A 14,281-nucleotide genomic window follows, 5' to 3' on the forward strand; every position below is an offset into this window, starting at 1 on the left:
GTGTGGGTAGAGTCTAGTCAGTGTGTGGGTAGAGTCTAGTCAGTGTGTGGGTAGAGGCTAGTGAGTGTGTGGGTAGAGTCTAGTGAGTATGTGGGTAGAGTCTAGTGAGTGTGTGGGTAGAGTATAGTGAGTGTGTGGGTAGAGTCTAGTCAGTGTGTGATTAGAGACTAGTCAGTGTGTGATTAGAGACTAGTCAGTGTGTGGGTAGAGGCTAGTGAGTGTGTGGGTAGAGACTAGTGAGTGTGTGGGTAGATTCTAGTGAGTGTGTGGGTAGAGTCTAGTCAGTGTGTGGGTAGAGTCGAGTCAGTGTGTGATTAGAGACTAGTCAGTGTGTGGGTAGAGTGTAGTGAGTGTGTGGGCAGAGTCTAGTCAGTGTGTGGCTAGAGTCTAGTGAGTGTGTGGGTAGAGTCTAGTGAGTGTGTGGGTAGAGGCTAGTGAGTGTGTGGGTAGAGGCTAGTGAGTGTGTGGGTAGAGGCTAGTGAGTGTGTGGGTAGAGGCTAGTGAGTGTGTGGGTAGAGACTAGTGAGTGTGTGGGTAGATTCTAGTGAGTGTGTGGGTAGAGACTAGTGAGTGTGTGGGTAGATTCTAGTGAGTGTGTGGGTAGAGTCTAGTGAGTGTGTGGGTAGAATCTAGTCAGTGTGTGGGTAGAATCTAGTCAGTGTGTGATTAGAGACTAGTCAGTGTTTGGGTAGAGTCTAGTCAGTGTGTGGGTAGAGTCTAGTCAGTGTGTGGGTAGAGTCTAGTCAGTGTCTGGGTAGAGTCTAGTCAGTGTTTGGGTAGAGTCTAGTCAGTGTGTGGGTAGAGTCTAGTCAGTGTGTGGGTAGAGTCTAGTGAGTGTGTGGGTAGATTCTAGTGAGTGTGTGGGTAGAGTCTAGTCAGTGTGTGGGTAGAGTCGAGTCAGTGTGTGATTAGAGACTAGTCAGTGTGTGGGTAGAGTGTAGTGAGTGTGTGGGCAGAGTCTAGTCAGTGTGTGGCTAGAGTCTAGTGAGTGTGTGGGTAGAGTCTAGTGAGTGTGTGGGTAGAGGCTAGTGAGTGTGTGGGTAGAGGCTAGTGAGTGTGTGGGTAGAGGCTAGTGAGTGTGTGGGTAGAGGCTAGTGAGTGTGTGGGTAGAGACTAGTGAGTGTGTGGGTAGATTCTAGTGAGTGTGTGGGTAGAGACTAGTGAGTGTGTGGGTAGATTCTAGTGAGTGTGTGGGTAGAGTCTAGTGAGTGTGTGGGTAGAATCTAGTCAGTGTGTGGGTAGAATCTAGTCAGTGTGTGATTAGAGACTAGTCAGTGTTTGGGTAGAGTCTAGTCAGTGTGTGGGTAGAGTCTAGTCAGTGTGTGATTAGAGACTAGTCAGTGTTTGGGTAGAGACTAGTGAGTGTGTGGGTAGAGACTAGTGAGTGTGTGGGTAGATTCTAGTGAGTGTGTGGGTAGAGTATAGTGAGTGTGTGGGTCGAGTCTAGTCAGTGTGTGGGTAGAATCTAGTCAGTGTGTGATTAGAGACTAGTCAGTGTGTGGGTAGAGGCTAGTGAGTGTGTGGGTAGATTCTAGTGAGTGTGTGGGTAGAGTCTAGTCAGTGTGTGGGTAGAGACTAGTGAGTGTGTGGGTAGAGTCTAGTCAGTGTGTGGGTAGAGGCTAGTGAGTGTGTGGGTAGAGTCTAGTCAGTGTGTGGGTAGAGTCTAGTCAGTGTGTGGGTAGAGTCTAGTCAGTGTGTGGGTAGAGGCTAGTGAGTGTGTGGGTAGAGTCTAGTGAGTGTGTGGGCAGAGTCTAGTGAGTGTGTGGATAGAGTCTAGTGAGTGTGTGGGTAGAGTCTAGTATGTGTGTGGGTAGAGACTAGTCAGTGTGTGGGTAGAGTCTAGTCAGTGTGTGGGTAGAGTCTAGTCAGTGTCTGGGTAGAGTCTAGTCAGTGTTTGGGTAGAGTCTAGTCAGTGTGTGGGTAGAGTCTAGTCAGTGTGTGGGTAGAGTCTAGTGAGTGTGTGGGTAGAGTCTAGTCAGTGTGTGGGTAGAGTCTAGTGAGTGTGTGAGTAGAGTCTAGTCAGTGTGTGGGTAGAGACTAGTCAAATCAAATCAAATCCAATTTATTTATATAGCCCTTCGTACATCAGCTGATATCTCAAAGTGCTGTACATAAAACCAGCCTAAAACCCCAAACAGCAAGCAATGCAGGTGTAGAAGCACTGTGGCTAGGAAAAACTCCCTAGAAAGGCCAAAACCTAGGAAGAAACCTAGAGAGGAACCAGGCTATGTGGGGTGGCCAGTCCTCTTCTGGCTGTGCCAGGTGGAGATTATAACAGAACATGGCCAAGATGTTCAAATGTTCATAAATTACCAGCATGGTCCAATAATAATAAGGCAGAACAGTTGAAACTGGAGCAGCAGCACGGCCAGGTGGACTGGGGACAACAAGGAGTCATCATGTCAGGTAGTCCTGAGGCATGGTCCTAGGCCTCAGGTCTTCCGAGAGAGAGAAAGAAAGAGAAAAAGAGAGAATTAGAGAGAGCACACTTAAATTCACACAGGACACCGAATAGGACATTAGAAGTACTCCAGATATAACAAACTGACCCTAGCCCCCCGACACATAAACTACTGCAGCATAAATACTGGAGGCTGAGACAGGAGGGGTCAGGAGACACTGTGGCCCCATCCGAGGAAACCCCTGGACAAGGCCAAACAGGAAGGATATAACCCCACCCACTTTGCCAAAGCACAGCCCCCACACCACTAGAGGGATATCTTCAACCACCAACTTACCATCCTGAGACAAGGCCGAGTATAGCCCACAAAGATCTCCGCCACGGCACAACCCAAGGGGGGAGGGGGGGGGGGGTGCCAACCCAGACAGGAAGATCACATCAGTGACTCAACCCACTCAAGTGACACCCCCCCCCAGGAACAGTATGAAAGAGCCCCAGTAAGCCAGTGACTCAGCCCCTGTAATAGTGGAAAGAGGTGGAAAGAGGGGAACCGGCCAGGCAGAGACAGCAAGGGCGGTTCGTTGCTCCAGAGCCTTTCCATTCACCTTCCCACTCCTGGGCCAGACTACACTCAATCATATGACCCACTGAAGAGATGAGTCTTCAGTAAAGACTTAAAGGTTGAGACCGAGTTTGCGTCTCTTACATGGGTAGGCAGACCATTCCATAAAAATGGAGCTCTATAGGAGAAAGCCCTGCCTGCAGCTGTTTGCTTAGAAATTGTACGGCAGACCAAATCAGAGAGATAGGTAGGAGCAAGCCCATGTAATGCTTTGTAGGTTAGCAGTAAAACCTTGAAATCAGCCCTTGCCTTGACAGGAAGCCAGTGTAGGGAGGCTAGCACTGGAGTAATATGATCAAATTTTTTGGTTCTAGTCAGGATTCTAGCAGACGTATTTAGCACTAACTGAAGTTTATTTTGTGCTTTTTCCGGGTAGCCGGAAAGTAGAGCATTGTCTAACCTAGAAGTGACAAAAGCATGGATACATTTTTCTGCATAATTTTTGGACAGAAAGTTTCAGATTTTTGCAATGTTACGTAGATGGAAAAAAGCTGACCTTGAAATGGTCTTGATATGTTCTTCAAAAGAGAGATCAGGGTCCAGAGTAACGCCGAGGTCCTTCACAGTTTTATTTGAGACGACTGTACAACCATTAAGATTAATTGTCAGATTCAACAGAAGATCTCTTTGTTTCTTGGGACCTAGAACAAGCATCTTTGTTTTGTCCGAGTTTAAAAGTAGAAAGTTTGCAGCCATCCACTTCCTTATGTCTAAAACACATTTTTCTAGCGAGCGCAATTTTGGGGCTTCACCATGTTTCATTGAAATGTACAGCTGTGTGTCATCCGCATAGCAGTGAAACTTAACATTATGTTTTCGAATGACATCCCAAAGAGGTAAAATATATAGTGAAAACAATAGTGGTCCTAAAACGGAACCTTGTACAGTTGATTTGTCAGAGGACAAACCATTCACAGAGACAAACTGATATCTTTCCGACAGATAAGATCTAAACCAGGCCAGAACTTGTCCGTGTAGACCAATTTGGGTTTCCAATCTCTCCAAAATAATGTGGTGATCGATGGTATCAAAAGCAGCACTAAAGTCTAGGGACACGAGGACAGATGCAGAGCCTCGGTCTGATGTCATTAAAAGGTAATTTACCACATTCACAAGTGCAGTCTCAGTGCTATGATGGGGTCTAAAACCAGACTGAAGCATTTTGTATTCATTGTTTTTCTTCAGGAAGGCAGTGAGTTGCTGCGCAACAGCCTTTTCTAAAATTTTTGAGAGGAATGGAAGATTCGATATAGGCAGATCGTTTTTTTTATATTTTCTGGGTCAAGGTTTGGCTTTTTCAAGAGAGGCTTTATTACTGCCACTTTTAGTGAGTTTGGTACACATCCGGTGGATAGAGAGCCGTTTATTATGTTCAACATCGGAGGGCCAAGCACAGGAAGCAGCTCTTTCAGTAGTTTAGTTGGAATAGGGTCCAGTATGCAGCTTGAAGGTTTAGAGGCCATGATTATTTTCATCATTGTGTCAAGAGATATAGTACTAAAACACTTGAGCGTCTCTCTTGATCCTAGGTCCTGGCAGAGTTGTGCAGACTCAGGACAACTGAGCTTTGAAGGAATACGCAGATTTAAAGAGGACTCCGTAATTTGCTTTCTAATAATCATGATATTTTCCTCAAAGAAGTTCATGAATTTATCACTGCTAAAGTGAAAGCCATCCTCTCTTGGGGAATGCTGCTTTTTAGTTAGCTTTGCAACAGTATCAAAAAGGAATTTTGGATTGTTCTTATTTTCCTCAATTAATTTAGAAAAATAGGATGATCGAGCAGCAGTAAGGGCTCTTCGGTACTGCACAGTACTGTCTTTCCAAGCTAGTCGGAAGACTTTCAGTTTGTTGTAGCAGCAGTGAGGGCTCTTCGGTACTGCACAGTACTGTCTTTCCAAGCTAGTCGGAAGACTTTCAGTTTGGTGTGGCGCCATTTCCGTTCCAATTTTCTGGATGCTTGCTTCAGAGCTCGGGTATTTTCTGTGTACCAGGGAGCTAGTTTCTTATGAGAAATGTTTTTAGTTTTTAGGGGTGCAACTGCATCTAGGGTATTGCGCAAGGTTAAATTGAGTTCCTCAGTTAGGTGATTAACTGATTTTTGTCCTCTGGCGTCCTTGGGTAGACAGAGTGAATCTGCAAGGACATCAAGGAATCTTTGTGTTGTCTGTGAATTTATAGCACAACTTTTGATGTTCCTTGTTTGGGGTCTGAGCAGATTATTTGTTGCAATTGCAAACGTAATAAAATGGTGGTCCGATAGTCCAGGATTATGAGGAAAAACATTAAGATCCACAACATTTATTCCATGGGACAAAACTAGGTCCAGCGTATGACTGTTACAGTGAGTGGGTCCAGATACATGTTGGACAAAACCCACTGAGTCGATGATGGCTCCGAAAGCCTTTTGGAGTGGGTCTGTGGACTTTTCCATGTGAATATTAAAGTCACCAAAGATTAGAATATTATCCGCTATGACTACAAGGTCCGATAGGAATTCAGGGAACTCAGTGAGGAACGCTGTATATGGCCCAGGAGGCCTGTAAACAGTAGCTATAAAAAGTGATTGAGTAGGCTGAATAGATTTCATGACTAGAAGGTCAAAAGACGAAAACGCCATTTTTTGGGGGGTAAATTGAAATGTGCTATCGTAAATGTTAGCAACACCTCCGCCTTTGCGGGATGCACGGGGGAATGGTCACTAGTGTAGCCAGGAGGTGAGGCCTCATTTAACACAGTAAATTCATCAGGCTTAAGCCATGTTTCAGTCAGGCCAATCACATCAAGATTATGATCAGTGATTAGTTCATTGACTATAATTACCTTTGAAGTAAGGAATCTAACATTAAGTAGCCCTATTTTGAGATGTGGGGTATCATGATCTCTTTCAATAATGACAGGAATGGAGGAGGTCTTTATCCTAGTGAGATTGCTAAGGCGAACACCGCCATGTTTAGTTTTGCCCAACCTAGGTCGAGGCACAGACACGGTCTCAATGGTGATAGCTGAGCTGACTACACTGACTGTGCTAGTGGCAGACTCCACTATGCTGGCAGGCTGGCTAACAGCCTGCTGCCTGGCCTGCACCCTATTTCATTGTGGAGCTAGAGGATTTAGAGCCCTGTCTATGTTGGTAGATAAGATGAGAGCACCCCTCCAGCTAGGATGGAGTCCGTCACTCCTCAGCAGGTCAGGCTTGGTCCTGTTTGTGGGTGAGTCCCAGAAAGAGGGCCAATTATCTACAAATTCTATATTTTGGGAGGGGCAGAAAACAGTCAGTGTGTGGGTAGAGACTAGTCCGTTGTTTTCCACAGCAGTCACACCACAGTCACTGTGGTTTTACACAGCAGAATCACACCACAGTCACTGTGGTTTTACACAGCAGAATCACACCACAGTCAGGGTGGTTTTCCACAGCAGAGTCACTCCACAGTCAGGGTAGTTTTACACAGCAGAGTCACTCCACAGTCAGGGTGGGTTTTCCACAGCAGAGTCACACCACAGTCAGGGTCAGGGTGGTTTTCCACAGCAGAGTCACTCCACAGTCAGGGTCAGGGTGGTTTTCCACAGCAGAGTCACTCCACAGTTAGAGTGGTTTTACACAGCAGAGTCACGCCAGTTAGTTAGTCTTGTGGCTTGGGGGTAGAAGCTGTTTAGAAGCCTCTTGGACCTAGACTTGGCGCTCCGGCTTGCCAGGAATGGGTGGAGATTACAACAGTGTTTAGAGATAACAGGTGGTGGTGAGGACCAAAAGGCCTCCTGCAGGTAACAAGGTTTAGCTGGAAATCATCCAAGAGGAAGTCATTGGACTCCCCCTTCTCTCATAGCGTTCCATTTCCTTGAACTCATCACTCCAACTTTCAGGTTGACAATCACGTACATTAGAGGGGGGGGGGGGGGGGGGGGGTCTGCTGTTTATGAGGCGTGACTCAATCTCCGGGCTTCATTCATAAATTAGTATCAGGTGGCCTTTATATATCTGATATATTGCAACCCCGTCATATAGTCTATGATTGAAACCTATGGTAGATTGTATTACAGTGAGTTATACATCTGTTGTTTTCTGTCAGTTGCTGTTCACAAATATCACCACTAAGATGAACAGTTCAGAGATGTTCGGTCCTTCAGGATATAGATACTGTTCAACAGCATAGGCCTACTCATTGCTCATACAATAGGCTCTCATGCCATTAATGAAAAGCTGATTTGTTTTCTCGGTGAGATGATTATTATTACAGTCTAGCCATCAGTGTATATTTAGTCTATCGTCTTTTCTTTCCCCCGAGGAAACATGATGGAACAAGAGAATGGAAACAGTTCTTAGGTGTTGTTATGACACAATCTCTGTTTAATCCTACTTCATCTCATTGTTATCCATGCAGGTCAAAGAAACAAAAGCTCAGGAAGATAGCTGGATGACAGGTAAATCAAGGAAATTAAGTATTGACTTGGTAAACTGTACAATAAACCGTATTGACCAAAGAATGAGGAAACACTGACAATAGATTGTTTCTCAGAAACTATTACACTCGTTTTACTGTACATACACACCTGTGGACTGGTACTATAAATAAATCAACTCTATATGGCAAATTATTAAGGAGCTAGCTGCCAACAAAACCTTATATGAGTCTTTAAAGCATTAAAGAGCAACTGAACCGAAAAAACAACTTCTCTGGTTAAAACCATGTTGAACCTTTAAGATTTTACAGAATAAGACTAAACCTTTCAGATGTCACAGAACATGACTAAGATGTTACAGAACATGACTAAGATGTTACAGAACATGACTAAACCTTTAAGATGCTACAGAACATGACTAAACCTTTCAGATGTTACTGAACATGACTAAGATGTTACAGAACATGACTAAACCTTTAAGATGTCACAGAACATGACTAAGATGTTACAGAACATGACTAAACCTTTAAGATGTTACAGAACATGACTAAGATGTTACTGAACATGACTAAGATGTTACTGAACATGACTAAGCCTTTAAGATGTTACTGAACATGACTAAACCTTTAAGATGTTACTGAACATGACTAAGATGTTACAGAACATGACTAAGATGTTACAGAACATGACTAAACCTTTAAGATGTTACTGAACATGACTAAGATGTTACTGAACATGACTAAGATGATACTGAACATGACTAAGATGTTACTGAACATGACTAAGATTTTACTGAACTTGACTAAACCTTCAAGATGTTATAGAACATGATTAAGATGTTACAGAACATGACTAAACCTTTAAGATGTTACAGAACATGACTAAGATGTTACTGAACAGGACTAAACCTTTAAGATGTTACAGAACATGACTAAACCTTTAAGATGTTACTGAACAGGACTAAACCTTTAAGATGTTACTGAACAGGTGTAACGGCGTTCTTCGTTTGTTGAGAGAGAGGACCGAAATGCAGCGTGGTGATTACTCATGTTCTTTAATCAATAATTGACGATACATGAAATAACTAAACGAATACGAAAACAACAAACGGAACGTGAAACCTAAATACAGCCTATCTGGTGAACACTACACAAAGACAGGAACAATCACCCACAAACACACAGTGAAACCCAGGCTACCTAAATATGGTTCCCAATCAGAGACAATGACGAACACCTGCCTCTGATTGAGAACCATATCAGGCCGAACATAGAACTAGACCAAAACATAGAAAAACAAACATAGACTGCCCACCCAACTCACGCCCTGACCATACTAAATAAATACAAAAACAAAGGAAATAGAGGTCAGAACGTGACAGTACCCCCCCCCAAAGGTGCGGACTCCGGCCGCAAAACCTTGACCTATAGGGGAGGGTCTGGGTGGGCGTCTGTCCGCGGTGGCGGCTCTGGCGCGGGACGCGGACCCCACTTCACCATTGTCCTAGTCCGCCTTATTGTCCGCCTCCGTGGCTTACTCACCCTGCCCACCCCTCTCAATGACCCCACTGGACAGAGGGGCTGCTTGGGACAGAGGGGCAGCTGCTCGGGACAGAGGGGCAGCTGCTCGGGACAGAGGGGCAGCTGCCCGGGACAGAGGGGCAGCTGCTCGGGACAGAGGGGCAGCTGCTCGGGACAGAGGGGCAGCTGCTCGGGACAGAGGGGCAGCTGCTCGGGACAGAGGGGCAGCTGCTCGGGGCAGAGGGGCTCCGGCAGAGGCGCCGGGCAGGCGGGAGGCTCCGGCAGCGGCGCCGGACAGGCGGGAGGCTCCGGCAGCGGCGCCGGACAGGCGGGAGGCTCCGGCAGAGGCGCCGGACAGGCGGGAGGCTCCGGCAGCGGCGCCGGACAGGCGGGAGGCTCCGGCAGCGGCGCCGGACAGGCGGGAGGCTCCGGCAGAGGCGCCGGACAGGCGGGAGGCTCCGGCAGAGGCGCCGGACAGGCGGGAGGCTCCGGCAGAGGCGCCGGACAGACGGGAGGCTCCGGCAGCGCTGGAGAGGAGGAAGGCTCTGGACGGATGGGCCGGAGAGACAGCCTGGTACGGGGAGCTGCCACCGGAGGGCTGGGGTGTGGAGGTGGTGACGGATAGACCGGGCCGTGCAGGCGCACTGGAGCTCTTGAGCACCGAGCCTGCCCAACCTTACCCGGTTGAATGGTCCCGGTCGCCCTGCCAGTGCGGCGAGGTGGAATAGCCCGCACTGGGCTATGCAGGCGAACCGGGGACACCGTGCGCAAGGCTGGTGCCATGTAAGCCGGCCCAAGGAGACGCACTGGAGACCAGATGCGTAGAGCCGGCTTCATGGCACTTGGCTCGATGCCCACTCTAGCCCGGCCGATACGCGGAGCTGGAATGTACCGCACCGGGCTGTGCACCCGCACTGGGGACACCGTGCGCTCCACAGCATAACACGGTGCCTGCCCGGTCTCTCCAGCCCACCGGTAACCACAGGAAGTTGGCTCAGGTCTCCTACCTGGCGTAGCCATACTCCCTGTTAGCCCCCCCCCAATAAATTTTTGGGGCTGACTCCCGGGCTTCCATCCACGACGCCGCGCTGCCTCCTCATACCAGCGCCTCTCCGCTTTCGCCGCCTCCCGTTCTTCCTTGGGGCGGCGATACTCTCCTGGCTGAGCCCAAGGTCCTTTACCGTCTAATTCGTCCTCCCAACTAGTATACTCCATGCCATTGCTGTCCATAACGTCCTCCCTTCGCTGCTGCCTGTTAACACGCTGCTCGGTCCGGGTGTGGTGGGTGATTCTGTAACGGCGTTCTTCGTTTGTTGAGAGAGAGGACCGAAATGCAGCGTGGTGATTACTCATGTTCTTTAATCAATAATTGACGATACATGAAATAACTAAACGAATACGAAAACAACAAACGGAACGTGAAACCTAAATACAGCCTATCTGGTGAACACTACACAAAGACAGGAACAATCACCCACAAACACACAGTGAAACCCAGGCTACCTAAATATGGTTCCCAATCAGAGACAATGACGAACACCTGCCTCTGATTGAGAACCATATCAGGCCGAACATAGAACTAGACCAAAACATAGAAAAACAAACATAGACTGCCCACCCAACTCACGCCCTGACCATACTAAATAAATACAAAAACAAAGGAAATAGAGGTCAGAACGTGACAACAGGACTAAACCTTTAAGATGTTACAGAATATGACTAAGATGTTACTGAACATGACTAAACCTGTAAGATGTTACAGAACATGACTAAACCTTTAGGATGTTACTGAACAGGACTAAACCTTTAAGATGTTACAGAATATGACTAAGATGTTACAGAACATGACTAAACCTTTAAGATGTTACAGAACATAACTAAGATGTTACTGAACATGACTAAGATGTTACAGAATATGACTAAGATGTTACAGAACATGCCTAAGATGTTACAGAACATGACTAAGATGTTTCAGAACATGACTAAGATGTTACTGAACATGACTAAGATGTTACAGAACATGACTAAGATGTTACAGAACATGACTAAGATGTTACAGAACATGACTAAGATGTTACAGAACATGACTAAGATGTTACAGAACATGACTAAGATGTTACAGAACATGACTAAGATGTTACAGAACATGACTAAGATGTTACAGAACATGACTAAACCTTTAAGATGTTACTGAACATGACGAAGATGTTACTGAACATGACTAAACCTTTAAGATATTACTGAACATGACTAAACCTTAAAGATGTTACTGAACATGACTAAGATGTTACTGAACATGACTAAACCTTTAAGATGTTAATGAACATGACTAAGATGTTACAAAACATGACTAAACCTTTCAGATGTTACTGAACATGACTAAACCTTTAAGATGTTACTGAACATGACTAAGATGTTACTGAACATGACTAAACCTTTGAGATATTACTGAACATGACTAAACCTTTAAGATGTTACTGAACATGACTAAGATGTTACTGAACATGACTAAACCTTTAAGATGTTACAGAACATGACTAAGATGTTACAGAACATGACTAAACCTTTAAGATGTTACAGAACTTGACTAAGATGTTACAGAACATGACTAAACCTTTAAGATGTTACTGAACATGACTAAACCTTTAAGATGTTACAGAACTTGACTAAGATGTTACAGAACATGACTAATCCTTTAAGATGTTACTGAACATGACTAAACTTTTAAGATGTTACAGAACTTGACTAAGATGTTACAGAACATGACTAAACCTTTAAGATGTTACTGAACATGACTAAACCTTTAAGATGTTACAGAACTTGACTAAGATGTTACAGAACATGACTAAACCTTTAAGATGTTACTGAACATGACTAAACCTTTAAGATGTTACAGAACTTGACTAAGATGTTACAGAACATGACTAAACCTTTAAGATGTTACTGAACATGACTAAACCTTTAAGATGTTACTGAACATGACTAAACCTTTAAGATGTTACAGAACATGACTAAGATGTTACAGAACATGACTAAACCTTTAAGATGTTACAGAACTTGACTAAGATCTTACAGAACATGACTAAACCTTTAAGATGTTACTGAACATGACTAAACCTTTAAGATGTTACAGAACATGACTAAGATGTTACAGAACATGACTAAGATGTTACAGAACTTGACTAAGATGTTACTGAACATGACTAAACCTTTAAGATGTTACTGAACATGACTAAGATGTCACTGAACATGACTAAGCCTTTAAGATATTACAGAACATGACTAAGATGTTACTGAACATGACTAAGATGTTACAGAACATGACTAAACCTTTAAGATGTTACTGAACATGACTAAACCTTTAAGATGGTACTGAACATGACTAAACCTTTAAGATGTTACAGAACATGACTAAACCTTTAAGATGTTACAGAACATGACTAAGATGTTACAGAACATGACTAAGATGTTACAGAACATGACTAAACCTTTAAGATGTTACAGAACATGACTAAACCTTTAAGATGTTACTGAACATGACTAAACCTTTAAGATGTTACAGAACATGACTAAGATGTTACTGAACATGACTAAGATGTTACAGAACATGACTAAACCTTTAACATATTACTGAACATGCCATTGTAAAAATAAAAAAATTCACTGACACATGGAATTAACTTTCTATTTATTTTTGTATTTTTTTTACAATAATGTTTAATAGTTTGTTGTATTACATTGTTGTTGTATTACATTGCTGTTTTTTATTTTTTGTATCTTGTCTTGTTTCATTGTATGTAATGGCAGAGATGAGCGATGAATAAATTACAACCATAATCATATTCATATGAACATAAATATATGCATTGTTATATAAAGACATGTCCAGATATTGTGGCCAAGGTTTAGCAAATGTTTGTTTTTATTTACATCATCACAATTAAACTTGGGTGGGCAGCAGGGGTGTTTGCTCTGCTCTGCACTCCTCTCCAGCCCTCTCTCCTTCTCTCCTCTCCCCTGCTCTCCTCTTCTCTTCTTCTCTCCTCTCCCCTGCTCTCCTCTTCTCCCATCCTCTCCCCTGCTCTCCTCTTCTCCTCTCCTCTCCCCTGCTCTCCAATCATCTCTTATCCTCTCTACTGCTCTCCTCTCCTCCTATCTTCTCCTCTCCCCTCCTCTCTACTTCTCTCCTGTCTTCTCCTTTCCAGCCAGCTCTCTCCTCTTCCCCTCTCGTCCTATCTTCTCCTCTCCAGCCCTCTCGTCCTATCTTCTCCAGCCCTCTCTCCTCCTCTCTTATCCAGCCCTCTCCTCCTCTCCTCTTGTCCTATCTTCTCCAGCCCTCTCTCCTCCTCTCCTCTCGTCCTATCTTCTCCAGCCCTCTCTCCTCCAGCCCTCTCTCCTCTCGTCCTATCTTCTCCAGCCCTCTCTACTCTCGTCCTATCTTCTCCAGCCCTCTCTCCTCCTCTCCTCTCGTCCTATCTTCTCCAGCCCTCTCTCCTCCTCTCCTCTCGTCCTATCTTCTCCAGCCCTCTCTCCTCCTCTCCTCTCGTCCTATCTTCTCCAGCCCTCTCTCCTCCTCTCCTATCTTCTCCAGCCCTCTCTCCTCCTCTCCTCTCTCCTCCTATCTTCTCCAGCCCTCTCTCCTCCTCTCCTCTCGTCCTATCTTCTCCAGCCCTCTCTCCTCCTTTCCTCTCGTCCTATCTTCTCCAGCCCCCTCTCCTCCAGCCCTCTCGTCCTATCTTCTCCAGCCCCCTCTCCTCCAGCCCTCTCGTCCTATCTTCTCCAGCCCCCTCTCCTCCAGCCCTCTCGTCCTATCTTCTCCAGCCCTCTCTCCTCCTCTCCTATCTTCTCCAGCCCTCTCTCCTCCTCTCCTCTCTCCTCCTATCTTCTCCAGCCCTCTCTCCTCCTCTCCTCTCGTCCTATCTTCTCCAGCCCTCTCTCCTCCTTTCCTCTCGTCCTATCTTCTCCAGCCCCCTCTCCTCCAGCCCTCTCGTCCTATCTTCTCCAGCCCCCTCTCCTCCAGCCCTCTCGTCCTATCTTCTCCAGCCCCCTCTCCTCCAGCCCTCTCGTCCTATCTTCTCCAGCCCTCTCTCCTCCAGCCCTCTTGTCCTATCTTCTCCAGCCCTCTCTCCTCCAGCCCTCTCGTCCTATCTTATCCAGCCCTCTCTCCTCCAGCCCTCTTGTCCTATCTTCTCCAGCCCTCTCTCCTCCAGCCCTCTCGTCCTATCTTCTCCAGCCCTCTCTCCTCCAGCCCTCTCGTCCTATCTTCTCCAGCCCTCTCTCCTCCAGCCCTCTCGTCCTATCTTCTCCAGCCCTCTCTCCTCCAGCCCTCTCGTCCTA

This window comes from Oncorhynchus mykiss, chromosome 31 (genome assembly GCF_013265735.2).
Source record: "Oncorhynchus mykiss isolate Arlee chromosome 31, USDA_OmykA_1.1, whole genome shotgun sequence".
NCBI lineage: Eukaryota > Metazoa > Chordata > Actinopteri > Salmoniformes > Salmonidae > Oncorhynchus > Oncorhynchus mykiss.